This window comes from Triticum aestivum, chromosome 3A, assembly GCF_018294505.1.
Source record: "Triticum aestivum cultivar Chinese Spring chromosome 3A, IWGSC CS RefSeq v2.1, whole genome shotgun sequence".
NCBI classification, from domain to species: Eukaryota; Viridiplantae; Streptophyta; class Magnoliopsida; order Poales; family Poaceae; genus Triticum; species Triticum aestivum.
The window spans coordinates 654,070,209-654,087,785 of record NC_057800.1 but is presented as its reverse complement, the minus strand read 5'-3'; the positions used below and the strand labels follow the sequence as shown (position 1 = coordinate 654,087,785).

General features: G+C 47.8%; 1 long non-coding RNA gene across 1 annotated transcript; it reads left to right on the top strand.

Moving 5' to 3' along the window:
* The first annotated feature begins 15,460 nt into the window (after window positions 1-15,460).
* On the top strand, window positions 15,461-15,958 carry LOC123058953 (uncharacterized). Its single transcript, XR_006427329.1, has 3 exons — window positions 15,461-15,584; window positions 15,669-15,770; window positions 15,846-15,958. It is a non-coding gene; the product is annotated as an uncharacterized lncRNA (long non-coding RNA).
* Window positions 15,959-17,577: the final 1,619 nt, after the last annotated feature.

Sequence of the window (17,577 nt, the reverse complement as noted above, 5' to 3'; positions counted from 1 at the left end):
GGGCGTTACCAGTAACGCCCCAGACTTGACTCACCTTAAACCCTCTCCTACGTGGGCTGGCTGGGGTCCTGGCGCACTCTATATAAGCCACCCCCCTCCACAGGTAGAGGGGTTCGGCATCTTGTAACTCATATACATATAATCCACTCGACCGCCTCCGGGCTCCGAGATGTAGGGCTTTTACTTCCTCCGAGAAGGGCCTGAACTCGTACATCTCTTGTGTTTACAACCTCTTCATAGCTAGGACCTTGCCTCTCCATACCTATCCCCCACTCTACTGTCAGGCTTAGAACCACGACAGGCGGTGAAGGGCCGCCGCTTGACGCGAGGCCAAACGGGTCGGGGGATGTCACACCCTAGCTAGTCATGCATCAGAGTGTGTGCATCATGTTTAAAATTCCATTTAATTTGAAATGGGGATTTGTGGAACCCTCAGAATCATTTAAAAAAATGACCCAAATAAAAATTTCTCCAAAAGGGTCCAAGAAAATGCTCATGTTGCTCTCTGAAAAATATTGGACAGAGATAAAAATCAAACCAATATTTTTAAGAGCTCATAGGTATTTATTTTGGGCATTTGGAATTAATGCATAAATATTTGCTTTGGAAATATATTAGTTATATATATTAATATATGTCCAAAAATTATGCCACCTGTTGGGGAGCTCTGGAATAATATATCTAGCTCCTGCAAAAATTGGCATAAGGTTATAAAATGATTTAATATTTTATTTAAATCAAAACAAATGTCAGAAATTAGAAAACAGAAATAAATAAAAGGGAGAACCTTACCTGGGCTCCTCCCTGTGCAGCCCAGCCAGCTGGCCGGCCCAGCCAGCAGGCGGCCCAGCCCGCCTCCCTCCTCTGTCGTCTTCGTCCTCGACAGAGGGAGGGGAGTGTGGCCGGCGCGCGCGCGCGCCACCGCGCCACGCCACCTGCTCGCCTGCCTGCCTGCCCCTCCCCTCCTCGTCTGGATGGCCTGGAACGACGCCACGCCCTCCCCCGTTCTCTCTCACTCTCCCTCGGTTCTTCCCCTCCTCTCCCTCGCTCTCTCTCTCACGGCCGAACACCACCATCGCCGCCGTTCGCCATAGCAGCCGTCACCGGCCACCCCTCGCCCCTGCGCTGAGCTCAGGAGCTCCGCCGCGACCCCCTCTTCCTCCCCACCAAGCCAAGCCCCTCGGGAAGCTCTGCATCGCCTCCACGCCATCGTCTTCCTCCTCGGGCTCCGACCACCATCGCCGTCGATTCGCCGTCTCCAGCGCGTCCCCGAGCCCGCTTCGACGCCCACTGCAACCGCGGTGAGCTCCGCCACCGTTTCCCCCTCTTTTCCCCCTCGTTCCCGCACCGTAACCCCGTTTCCCACCACGGCCGAACCTCCGCCGTCGCCGAGCTCGCCGTCGACGCAGCTCCGGTGACCATTTGGTCACCCCGGCGAGTCCAACAAGTCCATAAGGACCCGTAGAGCCCCTCCAGCGCCTCAGCTCCCTCGCCTGTGAGCAGCAACGCCGATCCCGACCGCACCCGAACTCCGGCCGCCGCTCACGAGCTCGCCGTCGTCGGTACCGGCCACCTCAGGCACGGCCACCACCACCGTTCGACGCGCGGGAGCAAGGGCTCTCCAACGAGCCCAAGCACGGCCTCGCCCGTGCCCTGTAGCGTGTTTCCGTATCGCGCCGCCGTCTCGGGCCTCGCCGGCGTCATGTCGCCGGTGGGTTTGACCTGTTTGACCTGGGGTTTGACCCCCCCAGAGTCACTGACGCGTGGGCCCCGTCGGCCAGGTGGTTAGATTAGCGCTAATCACTGTTAGTTAACCCCCCTGACACTGACCAGTGGGCCCCAGCGCCACTAATTCCTAATTAGAATTAAATTAACCCTGTTAAACCCTCCTGTCACTGACGTGTGGACCCCACACGTCAGGTTTGACCCCAGCCAGCCGCAGTTGACCACTGACGTCATGCTGACGTCATGCTGGCGCAATATATATATTTCTGGATTTAATTTAAATCAGGAAATTCCAGAATATTATTTAAACTTCAAAAATTCATAACTTTTATTCTGTAACTCCAAATCAGACAAATTATATATGAAAAATGATCAGAAAAATCCAATCTATCCATCTGTACTATTTTCATGCATGATCAAACAAGTTAAATTGATGTTTTAAGCAGAACAAGGAAAAGCACTTTAAAAGGCCATGTTTGAGTTTGAAATTTGAATCTTTGATTCAAATTTGTTCAAACCCTTCTGGTTTTAGTTGCATTAGCCCAACACACTCATATTGCCATGTTTCATGCATGCATCATATTGTTGCACATTGTTTGGTGATGGTTGTGTATCGGTGTCCTTTGCGACAGGTTCTGCCTCCGAGGAGTACCGTGATTATCCTAACGAAAAACCGTATCAGTGCATCGAACCATCAGGCAAGCAACCAACCATTTGATCATATCGATACAATCCCATGTTCTCGCTCCTGCTCTCTTTTACTGCATTAAGATAACGCGTTTCAAACTGCTGTGTGCTACGGTAGTTGAACCCATTTCCTCCGCATGACCTGTCATTGCCACAGTAACTAGATGAAACCCACTAGCATGTGTAGGAGTTGATTGAGCCATATGTATGTGTTGTTCCTACCTTGCTATGCCTGCTATGCTTAGAGTCGTGTCAGGTCTGGTTCATCTGGGTGATGGCTAGAGTGAAATGATTATGTCGGTAATGAGAGTGGTGTGGTGAACACGATTTGGTAAAGGTATCGATGAGAGGCCATGTAGGAGTACATGGTGGGTTGTTTCATTGAAGCCGACCTTAAGCACTGAGATCTGTATGTGTGATTTAAGATACAGCTACTACCATGCATTGGGCCCTGAAATATGACCCCGCTCGACTTCTTATTCACCCTAGCTCTCTGTCCAGGAGTTGCAAGTAGTTTCTGGTGTTTGTAGTCTACTGGAGGCCGTGGATAGCGCTGACCGTAGGGGTGGGCTGTGATGCGGTAGGTACGTGGCCGGGTGTACCGAATACCCGTTAGGTATCTCGGGAACCCTGTTCACATCGTTCGAGGCCGTATGGGAAACCTCGGCCGGACTCCCTGCGGATGGAACCTGGATAGGCGATAAACCTGGACTAGAGGCTTAAGTGTTTAGGTAGGTCGTGGTCTACACCCACGTCGGCTTTCGCTTGAAGTCTGTCGAGCACATGTTGTGTGCAGACGCTAAGTGGTGGAAACATGTATGAAGAAGTACACCCCTGCAGGGTTAACATGATCTATTCGAATAGCCGCGTCCGCGGTAAAGGACTACTTGGTTGCCTATACAGTTCATAGACAAGTAAATGGAAACTACTAAAAGCCTCAAGATAAGTGTGAGTGCCGAGGATGGCTCTTCCGTAGGAAGACAGAGGTGGATCCTCGGTAGTGTATTGAAGTGGTGAGTAGTGGACTCGTGTGCGCAAAACCATTTCAAGTTGGAGTATCGTAGGATAGTCTAGCCAAGAGTCAAAGCTGGCTTGCTACAATAACTCCACCACCCTTCTTGATAATATGCATGTATGTAGGATCTGATGTAAGTCTTGCTGAGTACCTTTGTACTCATGTTGCTATAATTTACATTTTTACAGAAGACGCTGCAACCCCTTCTGATGGGTTCTATGTAGACGTTGACATCAACGAGTAGGCTAAAGGCCCAGGTGGTGACCCTGAGCTTGTGAAGGACCATGTAGTATAGCTAGGCTTTCCAAGCCTCTTTTATTTTACTAGTTGTCTGTACTCAGACAAGTTACTTCCGCTGCTGGTTTGTATGACTGTATGACTTGAATGTTGGGTCGTGAGACCCGTACCCTTGTGTATGTTATGTATGGCTCCCTGAGCCTTAAATAAAGTACTGGTGTCGTAGAGTCATGTTGTGATGCTTCGTTGTATTTGCACATATCGAGCATATTGTGTGTATGATTGAAATGCTTGGTATGTGTGGGATCTGACTATCTAGTTGTTTATCTTTAGTAGCCTCTCTTACCGGGAAATGTCTCCTAGTGTTACCGCTGAGCCATGGTAGCTTGCCTACTGCTCTGGAACACTTAGGCTGGCCGGCATGTGTCCTTCTTCGTTCCTGTGTCTGTCCCTTCGGGGAAATGTCACGCATTGAGTACCGGAGTCCTGTTAGCCCGCTACAGCCCGGTTTACCGAAGTCCTGCTAGCCCAGTGCTACAGCCCGGACCCACTTGCTGATGACCGACACGTTCGAAGCTGGGTCATGGATGCATGTCCCTGTAAGTCTGTGCCACTTTCGGTTTACGACTAGTCATGTCAGCCCGGGCTCTTTATCATATGGATGCTAGCGACACTATCATATACGTGAGCCAAAAGGCGCAAACGGTCCCGGGCAAAGGTAAGGCGACACCCGTGGGGATACCGTGCGTGAGGCCGCAAAGTGATATGAGGTGTTACCGGCTAGATCGATGTGACATCGAGTCGGGGTCCTGACAGGGGACCAGTGGGCAGACGCGCGGACAACGCGCGAGGCTGCCGGGTCGGTGAAGAAGTCGGCCAAACGCGCCGGTGTTGAAGTAGAGGCGCATGGGGTCGACGGCGGCGGTGGGCGACGCAAACCGGATCACATAAACCAGAAAACCAAAAAGTAGACGCCGATCAAAGCGACCGACGAAAAAGAAAACCCGAATCAAATGATCAGGAAAAAAGACTCTAGGGCAGCCGATCAACACGGCCGGCAGACAAACCCTAGATACGGGCGGCACGGCCCTCGGCGGCGGTCATGGAGACCGACCGCCCCGGGAACGGCGCACAGGTGCGGAAGCGGCGGCGGCTAGGATTTAGGATCGACTTGTAATAGATACCATGTCAGAAGGGAGAGAGAGGATTGGTGGAATAATTATTGTGTTGCTTGAGCCTCATGGACATATATATAAAAGTACATGATCTATTTGGAGTACAAGGCAAGTCAGAATATTTCCTAGTCTAACCCATGTTTCTGATATAAACACGTTACTCAACAGGGACAATGTGATTTGTCCGGGAGGGAAGCTACATACGGAACATACAGAACGAAATATAAGTATATGTGGAGACAGATCACAAGATGAGAGACTCACGTAGTCACGTAGACGTCGCCGTCTGCGCGCACCACATGAATGAAGGATAAGAAAGAAGTTGCATTGCTCACTCGCCGCCCCTCTTCGATCGGTCGATCAATAAAATACACACGCCCCGCGCATGAGAGATCCCGGCCCGGCGCGACCAAAGGAGTGGACAAAGACAGCGCCGCGGCCACCTCGCTTTCAGCAGATCCGAATTTATTTTTCACCCCAGGGTGGCCACATCTACATCTACATCTACTAGTACATCCTGCCATGCGCGTGTGTCCCTCCCTCACTGAGCCGTGAAGCTGAATCTCCTTCGTCTTTTCTCCATCCTTCACCTTTTTGTACCCAAGCCAAAAGGCTACCCCCTGCGAGTTTTGTCTCACGAGCCCGGCCGGGCGCGCATGGTCCCCTCGACCCGATCGATGCCTCCGATCGCGGCCGATCGGCCTCTGGCTCCCGCACGTCTCCCGCGTCGTTGCATGCATGCATGCATGCCGTGAAGGATTATTACAGACAGCGTCGTCGACCTTGTGCTGGTGGAAAGGGCCGGCCGGGTGGGCCTGCTCCGATTGATTCTTGCGGCGAGGGCGCATTTAAAACCGGGCATGCCTATGCATGGGCCAGACAGGCAACCACCCACGCGGCACCCAGCCACTATTGGTGCAACGAGAGAGATAACGAACCCCCAGCCGCCGCACTCGCACTCGCACTCGCACTCGCACTGCAGTGAGCACCCTCGCTCACTTTGAGCACACACGACACGCCACATGCCATTTAGCGCCAAAGTTATTAAGTGGGCATGCTTGCATGCATGCATGCATGGCAGCTTTGTGAAATGCTGCTAACCAAGCACAAGAATAAATACCCACGAGAGGAGAGGAGACGGGCCAGACGGTTGGTGCGCGCTGGAGCACAAATGTACAAGAGCGTGACCGCACAAAACTGGACAGGCATCGTCCATGGCCAGCGCGGGCACAGCCGCTGAGCCATGCGGATCTTGAGACGCATCACGCACACGGCGGCATTATGAATGAATGATGATTCTAGCACTTGAGTGAGTTCACTAAACAACGGCATGCATGCCTAACCGGGTGCTCGGTGGCGGTGGGTGCCCTTTGGGCCGTCGAGTTAATCAAACGCCTGGCCGAACCGGAAGACCGCTCCAGATGCCGCCACGTTTGTACACTGTGGAAGTGTGGAGCGTTCCTTCGGCTATTTAAAAACGCCGACGATAGAGAGAGGTCATCATCAAAATTCCGCCGAGCTACACGCCCGTCCGTGGCTCTGCACCGCTCCGGTCCGGTCGCTTTCCCCCTCTCCGGGCCGCCGAGCTCGTTCGTCTTCTCCGGGGAGTTAAGAAAGAAAGAAAGGCCGGCCCAACCGCCACCTGCAATGTGGCGCACAATAACTCGCAGGATCATTCCATCGCTGCCCTTTTCGTTGCCACCAACGTGCAAGAGCATTCGCGGGTTAGGCGATGATGCGCGGGCTACTACCAATGTTTGCCAGATGATAATCATTGTACCGCCCAAGTGTCATTGCGGGAGCCGGAATGAGCGGAGCAGCGGTGAAAATCTTGCTTTTCTTTCACCGTCTTCCACCTCGGACCAGATCGGAAGCGGCCAGCGGCCGGAGGCACGGGGAAAGCGAAAGGGGCGAGCGGGAAAAGGGCAGATCGAGATTAGTCGGTGCGTGGTACGTTAAAGGCGTGGAGACGTTCGTTCACCCAAGGAAGAATCATTGCGTACGCCAAGCTTTTCTTTCGCCTTTCTCTCCGCCTTTGGCAGCTCGAGGCAAAAAAAGAGAGATTTGCATAAGTTTTTACACCACCGCTGCTCTTTGCAGGCGCCGTTACTGGTAACGCAGAGGTCTATCTATCTATGCATTATCCATGCAGGGCTTAACGGAATACTAGGCTTTACGTATACGATTGGCATATATACTCCAGGATACAGGTAACGGAAGGCGCCATCGGACAAGCAAGGCGGACTTTAATGGAGTAGAGCATCAGTTGGAGATAGCTAGCTAGCTAGGCGCGCGTTACCGCCATTGATGGCGCGGATGGATGGCACGTGTCCCCAGGTCCGTCCATTCCGTTCCCACCGGCGAAGAATTCTGGGATGGATGGAGCTTGCGGGCCGTGATGGCCGACGCGAGACACAGGGGCTAGCAGCCGGTGCTGGAGCACCCAATGAAGAGGAGGATGCGCTGGCTCCGACCCAAAAAGGCAGAGCTAGCTCTCGCTAGCTGCCTTTTGCCTGCGTTCCTATGCGACGCGGGCATGTGAAAGCGCCCGTCAGCCCGTGCTTGACAACCGCTGCTAGCTGGGCGGCATGCGTGACAAGATCGAAGATCGATCTAGTGGTAGTACAAGTAGTATCTCACTGGCGTCTGTCCCCGTGAAAGCCGGTCGGAGCGGATCGACGTCCCAACCTGAGTTTCAGTTTCAGACGAGCGTTTCTTCCAGCTCCGCTCCACCTAGCGAGAGGCTCCTTCCCGCGGATGAAGACGAGCTAGGGAGCAGTAACGGCGCAACGCCGAGGCCTTGTGGATGGAGAATCGAAACGCCACGCGCGGGAGCGGGAGGGCGCGTCTCGTTGCCGACGTACGCGTCCACGCACGAACGGACGGAGAGCCGGGGATGGCGCCGAGAGCCCGTGAGCGGGTTGGCGCAGCCGCGGTCGGGCGAGCCGGCGAACGAGTCTCCCTAACCAAGTCAGTCACCACCTAATAAAAACTGACCAGGGAGGGTCTCCGGTCGCCACCTTTGTTGGTCTCGGCACGGCTAGGTCCTATCCACTGTGGCCGCACCCCCCACCCACACCAAAACAACTGCAGGTCTAGGATGGCCGAACAGTGGCCGCCTTTTTTTAGGTCAAACGGTTGGTCGAAGACACCAACAACAGCAACAAAAGCTGGCTCACGTTGTAGATCGACAGTACAAAGTAGGAGTAGTATTTTTGTACTCCTAGGAGAACAGCAAACCCTACCCCGTACTACTAGCCATTCCCATTAGCTACTCCTACTACTAGGAAGGTTCCTGGTGGCCATTAGGTTATTTTTTGAAACGGATGGCCATTAGGTTATTATCATTACGCGTCTCCGATTTGATCCAGCGCGTTGGCGACGGTCGTTTGGATCTGCTTTAAGTCAGGCATGGCTTCACACGGCATTGCCAGTGGCAGTGCAGTGTGACCACAGGACACGTCAAGCTGATCCAAGTGCGGCGTGGTCAAATTAAGTAGGTCAAAGCGAACGGCTTTCTTTAATTCGCGTACGCGCACGTAGTAAATCTCATCTGCTTACAGCGTGCACATGCGTACGCATATGCGCGGTGGAGGAGGTTGAGAGCTCCGTTCGTGATTCCCCTCGCTTGTTATCCTACCCGTTCCGTGAAAGGGGCGCCGACACAAGTACGATTATATACGTGTTGCCGATTAGTTGGGAAATAATAGGGTAATTTGCCTAATGGATTTGGAAAGAAGAAGATGTTTACATGGTTTAGAGTATCCGTGGGGTTTTTTTTTTTGCAGCCACTCCGCAAACATTGCGGAAAAACATGATGTGTATCACATACATTTTCATTTTGCACAAATACCAAACCAATTGTGTGGCACACGCGGCCGCCGAATGTTTTTGCTGTGTAGGATAAAACCATTTGTTATTTTGTCACGGGTTACATACCGCCTCCATAAAACACCCCATGTGTTTGACACCATGTTCTTACATATTTTATAAATCGTGTATGGATTCCCATCATTTTAATGAGTCAAAATCATTTAAATCCATTTCTATTTTTTCATGTCAATATTATTCTATTTTGAAAAGAAACACATATTGGCAAAAGGAGTACTTTTTTGATAACTCACCACATACTCCCGGAGTAACGTTGTTTTGGACTAAATTGCCCTGCATGTGCCGTCGCCCTGAAGAGAAAGCACGCTTTCATAATTAAATCTCTTTATGCGATTACTGTCTACGCTTCTCTCGTGAACGAAATGTTTCTCCTTTTTCTCTTTTTCTACGCCGGTTTTATTCTTGCATGGGAGAACACAACACAACGAGGCGAGCATGGCGAAGAGGCGATTGGAGACTCAAACTCGTATCGATCTCCTCCTTGATATACAAGTTGAAGATAACATGTGTTTCTTCTTGAAATGGATGAGGTACAATCTATATTCAATGGATGCATAATTTATTTGAACTACTCATGTCTCCACCCAATATCATGAAGAGAAATCACCCTACCTGACATAAAATACTTGTGAAAAAAAATACAAAAAACATGGCTACATTTTAATGTGTCATTTATGCATTTCAAGTTCTCATAGTCAATCTCCGACTGCCTACTACAATAAGGTTTGCCCGACTCCGGTGATGGAGGGACGATGACGGCGACGCGCCTTCGGCTCGCTCCAGTGCTTGTAATCGTCGCTAGGTGGTCCATAGACCTAGTTGTAATTTTTATTACCTCTCATGTTCTCTGTACCGCCATGATTGATGAATAGATTGAAATTTTCTCTCGCAAAAAAAAGTTCTCATAGTCAATCTCTTTTTCGAAAAGTTCCATCCGAAGTTCCCACAATCAACTGTTACCTCATAAGGACATGCTCGGTGCTTGTATCTTATGGTGCATATTAAGCCTTTAAATTGTGTCTAGATACACTCTCTTCAAGTTTGTATCTTACTCGTGTATGTTCAAACTTATCTAGAGCCTTGTGATTATAGTAAGACATGTATACATTGTCTCATAGATATTCATTAACAAGGCTCCAATTGTAGGTCGGTATCTCATTTGGCATGTTTTAGATACAACCGACCTTGCCTCCATCAAAAGGGCCCTATGTAAGGTCTATACTAAAAGCTACTATACTATATTTGCTGTTGTTTTTGGCATCTCTTAAATCACCGCCGTTCTCTTCGAAAGAAAGCAAAACACCATAGTCGCTCTAATAATCCAATAACTCTCTACACCAATTTTATCCCTTTGAAGCTCCTCCTAGACCCCAAACTATATTCAATGGACGCATGTTTATTGGAATTCCTTACTACTCCACCCAACCTTGATAAAAAAACATGGCATCCAATCTAAGCAACTGTAAAAAAAACATGTGGAAAAACATGACCGCATTTTAGTGCAACAATATGCATACAGAGTTCCGGCGTCAACTTATTAGTACCTTATAGGGACATTCTTGGTGCATTGCATCATATGGTGCATCTTATTATGCATTAAATTTGTGTCTAGATACACCCTCTATGGGTTTGTATCTTACCGTCGTATCTTCAAAACTTAGCCGGGGCCTTGTAATTATGACAAGTCATGCATAGATTATGATAAGGCATCTGTTATTCATTAATTAGGGTCCAAACATAGGTCTTATTACCATCACAAGGTGCATCTTATGCATCAAAATTATGTCTAGATATTTACTGAAAAGATAATATGTCTAGATACACGCTCTCTTCAAGTTTATATCTTACCAGTGTATGTTGAAAACTTATCTAGTGTCTTGTAATTATGGTAAGTCATGTATACATTATGATAAAGGCTTCTCTTGTTCATTAACGAGGTGTACAATTGTAGGTCGGTACTTTGTTTGGCATGTTTTTAACACAACCGATCATGTCTTCATCAAAGTGCCCTAAGTAAGGTATATACTTTTAAACTACTATACTAGATTTGCTGTTATTTTTGGCATCTCTTGAATCATCACCGTTCTCTTTGAAAGAAAGAGAAAAAACACCACAGCCTTCTAATTAATTTGAAAATTCTTTGGGCCAATTTAAACCCGTTTTCAGTTTCTCTCATACCCCAACGTATATTCAATGGACGCAAGTTTATTGGAATTCCTTATGAGTCTACCCAACGTCGATAAAACTAATAATCATGCCACCCAATCTAAACACTTGTAAAAATATGTGCAAAAACATGACCACATTTTAGTGGAAGAATATGCCTTCGGAGTTCCCGCGTCAACTTATTAGTACCTTATTTGGACATTCTTGGTGCATTGTATCTTATGGTGCATCTTTTGCATAAAAAATATGTATAGATATTTACTAAAAAGATAATCGATCTAGATACACGCTCTCTTCAAGTTTATATCTTACCGGTGTATGTTCAAAGCTCTTGTGATTATGGTAAGTCATGTATACATTATGATAAGGCTTCTCTTGTTCATTAACGAGGTGTACAATTGTGGGGCGGTGTTTTGTTTGGCATAACCTATTAGTACCTTATATGGGGACATTCTTGGCGCATCTCATTATGCATTAAATTTGCATCTAGATAAACCCTCAACTAGTTTGTATCTTACTGTTCAAAACTTATCCGAGGCCTCGTGATTATGATAAGTTATGTATAAATTATCATGATTCATCTGTTATTCATTAATTAGGGTCTAATTATGGGTTGTATTTTGTTTGGCATGTTCGTTTTAGATATATTTGACCTCATTGCACTGAAAATGCCCTAAGGTATACTTAAAACAAAACCTGTTGTTATTTTTGGCAACTCATAACCGCGGACTTGGTTGTGATCTGGGTTTTCTGAGGCCAATTTAACACATTTCTAGTTTCTCCCAGACCCCATCATTATCTCCTTCTTATTAGGACGCCTAAGAGTTCTCACCGGCGACTGCCCCTCCCCAAATCGCCGCTGGTCCCTCACCTTGCAAGATTTGGCACTTGTCGTGCACGCCGGGGACCCCAGGAACAGTCGTACGAAAAAATACAATGTTTTTGTAGTCCAATTTAATCTGCAAAAACATCTTATATTCTGGTACAGAGGGAGTAGCTCACAAGGACGTTCTTGGTGCACTGTATCTTATGGTGCATGTTATGCGTCAGAATTATGTCTAATATTTACTAAAAAGATAATCTGTCTAATACACGCTCTCTTCGAGTTTATATCTTACCGGTTATGTTCAAAACCTATCTAGGGCCTTGTGAATATGGTAAGTCCTGTCTACATTAGGATAAGGCTTCTCTTGCTCATTAACATGGCGTCCAATTGTAGGTTGATATTTCGTTTGGCATGTTTTAGATACAACTGACCACGTCTCCATTGAAGTACCCTAAGTAAAGTATACACTCTCTCACTTACTTAAAGCTACTATACAAGATTTGTTGTTATTTTTGGAATCTCTTAAATCAACACCTTCTGTTCGAAAGAAAGAAAAAACACCGCCGCCTTTCTGATAACCCGATCACTTTGCAGGCCAATTTTGACCCCTTCCAATTTCTCCTAGACCCCAACATATATTCAATGGGTGCATGCTTATTGGAATTCCTTTAAGATTCAACCCAACGTCGACAAAAAGATAACCACACCGCACGATCTAAACACATGTAAAAAAATACACGCAAGAACATGACTCGATTTTAGCACGGCAATTCGCATTCGAAGTTTCCGCGTGGCACTTATTAGTGCCTTACGAGGACATTCTCTGTGCATTGTGTCATACGGTGCATCTTATTATGCATTAAATTTGTGCGCCGATACACCTTCTATGGGTTTTTTTATTGCGGTGTCGTATCCTCAAAACTTGTCCAATGATTATGATAAGTTATGAATAGGTCATGATAAGGCGTGTGTCATTCATTGATTAGGGTCAAATTATAGGTCCCATTTTGTTTGGCATGTTGTTTTAGATACTACTACTACTCAACATCTGACCTCAACCCGCTGAAAAAGCCCTAGGGTACAGATAAAAGGCAAATTTCACATATTTGACCTGAGGCCTAAATCAATTCACAAACTGACCTGCTTTCAAAAAAAATTCACTCTGTTGACCCTTTAGTGTGGCGCCCGACAGCTGGGCGCCGCACACTACTATGCAGCGCCTCTGCCTTAGGCGTTGCACCTCCTGCCAGCGTGGCAGCCCTGGTCCAGTTGCGGCCCCACAAACAGCAGTGCAGCGCCTAAGGCTTAGGCGCCGCACTGTGTATATTGCAGCGCCCGTGTCTTAGGCGCTGCACGTTGACTTAGCCGCATCGGGCCAGCCCCTCCAGGCAGTTCTTCCCCTCTGAGAAGTTGCTCTCTTCTGTACAGAGACCGGCGGCGGCGCCCTTCGGATCCCCCCACCCCCTCTCAGATCTGAAGTTTTGAGGCCTGGATTCGATCTCCAATTCTTCCTAGTACGTAAACTCTTTCGTTCCCTTTCTTTTCCTCGTAAAATCGTTGCAATTTTAGGGATTTGCCCAAAAGATGGAAACTTAGTTTTGCTTGGTTTGGATCTTTGTTTTGTCCAAGATTGTGTGTTGTGATGGAGGATGTGTAGTCATATCCGGTAGTATATGATTCTTGTTAGTGAAACCTAGATTGTTTTATTTTTTTAGATATATATGAGATGCCTAGTTTTGTAGATAATTATGAGATGTTGAGTTTTGTAGATATATGTGAGATGTTGAGTTTTTTTAGATATATATTAGATGTTGAGTTTATTTGAAATACGAGATGTTGATTTATTTGAACACATATGTCATACGAGATATATATGAGAATTTACAATTATTATTCATGTGTGAGAAGGAGATGTTGAGATTCTTGTAGATGAATACATATGAGATATTTAGATGAACACATATGAAATGTTGAGTGTTTTCCGATATTTGAGATGAACTCATGTATGTTTATTGTTTGAAATTGTAAGGATGGTTTTGGCTTCTGGACGATGTCTACGACGTGCAACACCGGTCCTACATGATGCGCGAGAAGGATAAGGTAATAATGAGTACTCTAAATCTTTTGCAAATTTGCCTTTAGTTGAAATTTACATGCCCTAAGATTTGTCATTACTTGTTTTTTGCAGAAGCTTGAACCTCTGAAGATTCGGTATCACGGGGTCTCTGGTCCTGCCATGCCTTACGATGAGCGGTACACACCGTACATCAAGCAGGCAGGACTACTCCCGTGGATTCTGTTGGTCAGCTGGTCCATGCCGAATCTGAACGCTCCACTGGTGTCCGCTCTTGTTGATCGGTGGAGGCCAGAGACCCACAGTTTCCATCTTCGGACCGGGGAGATGACCGTGACGCTCGAGGATGTCTCGTTGATCACCGGTCTTGCTATCGACGGGAGGCCTCTATGTATGAGCACCGATTCTGATGGGTGGCGCGAGCAGATGATTGCTCTTATCGGTATGGCTCCTACCGAGGCTAAGGATGATGTAGAGGAGGGAGAAGAGAAGAAGAAGAGGGAAAGGAAGGCAGCTGGAGCTGCTTTCACGTGGATTCAAAATAACTTTGCGACGTGCCCTCCGGATGCAACTGATGATGTGATCCAGACACATGCTCGTGTGTATATGTGGTACATTGTGTCGAGGACTTTGTTTCCTGACTCCACTGGCAAGAACGCTTCATGGATGTGGCTGAAGGCGTTGACCGTCTTCGATAGCAAATGGAGCTGGGGTTCAGCGACTCTTGCCTACTTGTACCGACAGGTAGTTGGTCTGTTTTGTGATCAACTCATTTATTCATTAGCAATGCAAGCTTGCTGTCAAGTTAACATTGTTTTTCTTTCATATGTAGCTGGATGATGCGTGTTGCAGGATCACACCTAGTGCATGCATTGGTGGTAATCTGCTTCTACTTTCTGTATGGAGCTGGGAGCGTCTGCCTGTTGGACGCCCGAAGAGCGTCAGGTTTGATCCTTGGTATGCAGATGAACATGACGAATTACGGCGCCCCACGTGGGCTTACAAGTGGGATATCGTTTCCGAGATGACGAACGATGTCAATCTCATGTACCAAAAGTACATTGCCGAGTTGGACACGATTACGCCTGAGCAGGTAAGGAGGTCATTACTTTAGTCCTTTCTCATGCTTGCTTGAAAAATAGTTATCAAATTTGCATTGTTGCCCTATTTCATAGGTGGAATGGCAGCCATATGGCGCGGGTGAGAGCTTGGGGTACACCGCGGACTTCCGCCTCAACCCGATGTGCTTGCGGGATAAGGATCTCTGGCTTATGCGGTGCCCATTGATATGCAACTGGGCGGTTGAGTTTCATTTGCCGCATCGCGTGTATCGTCAGTTTGGTCTTTTCCAGCCTCACCCGCCGGATTGGGTGGACACGGATAAAGCACTTCATAGGTAAGAGAGCATGTGTGTGTATTGTCTAATCATCGGGACTCCTTTTGATTGTGCTAATGCTTGGTTTTATACCACGCAGGTTGGACAGGAGAAGGCAACGGAAGATAAAGGACTGGGCCAAGCATCATTCTGCGTATGTTACCCGCTTCCAGCTTTGTGTGGAGCAAGCTCGTAGCACTGCACGCGCCCCGCTTCGTGAGCACAACTCACTTGCTTTTGATAACTACGTACGATGGTTTATTGGAACTACTCGAGTTGAGATATGCTCGCCGGCATATAATGAGGATATTCTTGAAGAACCCGTAAACTTTGAGGATCTAGCAAAGGGGAAGTACAACAGAGATGTCAGGCTAGGGCAAGGAGTGCCTGCTGTTCCGGTGATTAACTATGTGGTAAAGTGTTCCCCTCTTTACTTTCCTGTTGACCGTATTACACATGTTTGAATGGCTAACGCATTCATTTTTTCTCATCCGCAGCGCACCGAGATCAAGAGAGCAGCTGATGAGAGCCAGTCTATTCTGGAGAAGACACGGGTTGGAACTGGCAATGATGATGGTTCACTACGAGCATTCCTCAAGGTACATATCGCATTCACTATGAGAGCCAGTCTATGTTGTGAAGTTTGATATCTTACACACTTGTTCATGTTACAGCGTCAGGCCAAGAAGTTAAGGCGGTTATCGAACCTTCTCGGTTGTCGTGATCCTGAATATGATGAACCATCTGCCTCTAGGTCTGGTAACACCATCAGACCCCGCACCTCACTCGGTCTGATGATGACATGACTTTGGCAGACGCTCAAGCTCGGTCCGCATATGTGTTCAAGCCTAGGCAGCCCAGACGCCGGTACACGCCCAACGACTATGACAACAGAGGCAACCCAAAGGTGGTCGTAGGGACCTCGCGGATGGCTAGATTGGATGATGAGGCGGAGGAGGAGGCGGAGGCGGAGCCGCAGGCGGAGGAGGAAGTGCACGAAGAGGAGCCTCGTGCTCCTAAAAAGAAGAAGATTACCTGCAGGCGTGGCACCAGGAACACGCGTGGAAGGCATTAGTGCTTTGTGTTAGGTTGATGAACTTGTGAGGTTATGTTATATGATGAACTTGTGAACTTGTGAGGTTGATTAACTTGTGAGGTTATGTTATGGTATTTGTGTTTGCAAACTTGAAGCAAACTTGAATTGTCTTAAATGATGTGATGTTCAAGTTATTTGTTCTCTTTGCTTAGCATGTCCAGTTTATAGTACTCTTATTGATGTTTTAGTTATTTGAGTGCTGCTGCACCCCACCCAAAATGGCATCTGTTTTTGCAGTTTTGCTTACAGCAACACTGCAACGCCCAACATTTAGGCGCTGCACTGTACTGTGTGGCGCCCAACAGTTAGGCGCTGCACTGTACAGTGCAGCGCCCTACCCTTAGGCGCTGCACTACTACCATGGCTATCCAGAAAGCCAACAGTTACTCCCATGGCTACTCCCACTACATCCATAATACTTACAATGACTGCAGCATCACAGCAATATGAACAAACACAAATTTTATGCCGACAATGTTCATAACTTAAGTTAATTCAAACATTAGTACGACATGGTTCACGACACATTCATTACAAATGACAAATGGCAGCTTGCCCTAGAAGATAGTTCACCAACATCTCACATGCCCTCACAACTTCACAACACATTCATTAGAAGATAGTTGACGAGGAGTGCACCGAAGCGAAGTCCCTACTGAGTAGAGCGAGGCCATTTCCCCTTCTTGTCACGTGCCGAGTCCTCCTCTTGCACCTCGCGAGCCTTTGCAAGCTTTCTTGCCCTCTCCTCCTCACGAGCAAGTTTCGCTTGGCGTGCCCTCTCCTCCTCTCGTTTCTTCCGCTCCATCCTCTCCTTCTGACGACGCTCTTCCTCCAAGCCCCTTCGAAACGATTCTTCGAACCTCCGTTGCCGCCTAAGACAATCTGCGTATTGGTCCTCTTTCACATCTTCTGGCACTTCAAGATCTATCCACGTGAAGTACTTGCATAGAGGAGGCGGTGACTGCATAAAAATTTGTTGTTAGTGTTGACACACATTTCAGAGTAACATTTTACTTCTCGAGCTTACCGGTGGTTGGTCATAGGCGTTAGTTGGAAGTGCACGATCATAAGCATAGTTCGGGCATACAAAATATCTCCGCCCTTCGTCCATGCTTTCTTTCGGTCGGTGGACACCTTCACCTTGCAAACATCTGCACACCAACATTGCGGGATGTTGACATCTTTCTCCTTCACCTTGTCCAAAGATGCGTCCTCCCACTTGTTCGGCATGTCTTCTTGGTTAGCACACGGTGGCCTCGTCATGGAACCGGATGAAGCCATGCCTACAAAACAGAAAATTATTGGTCAAC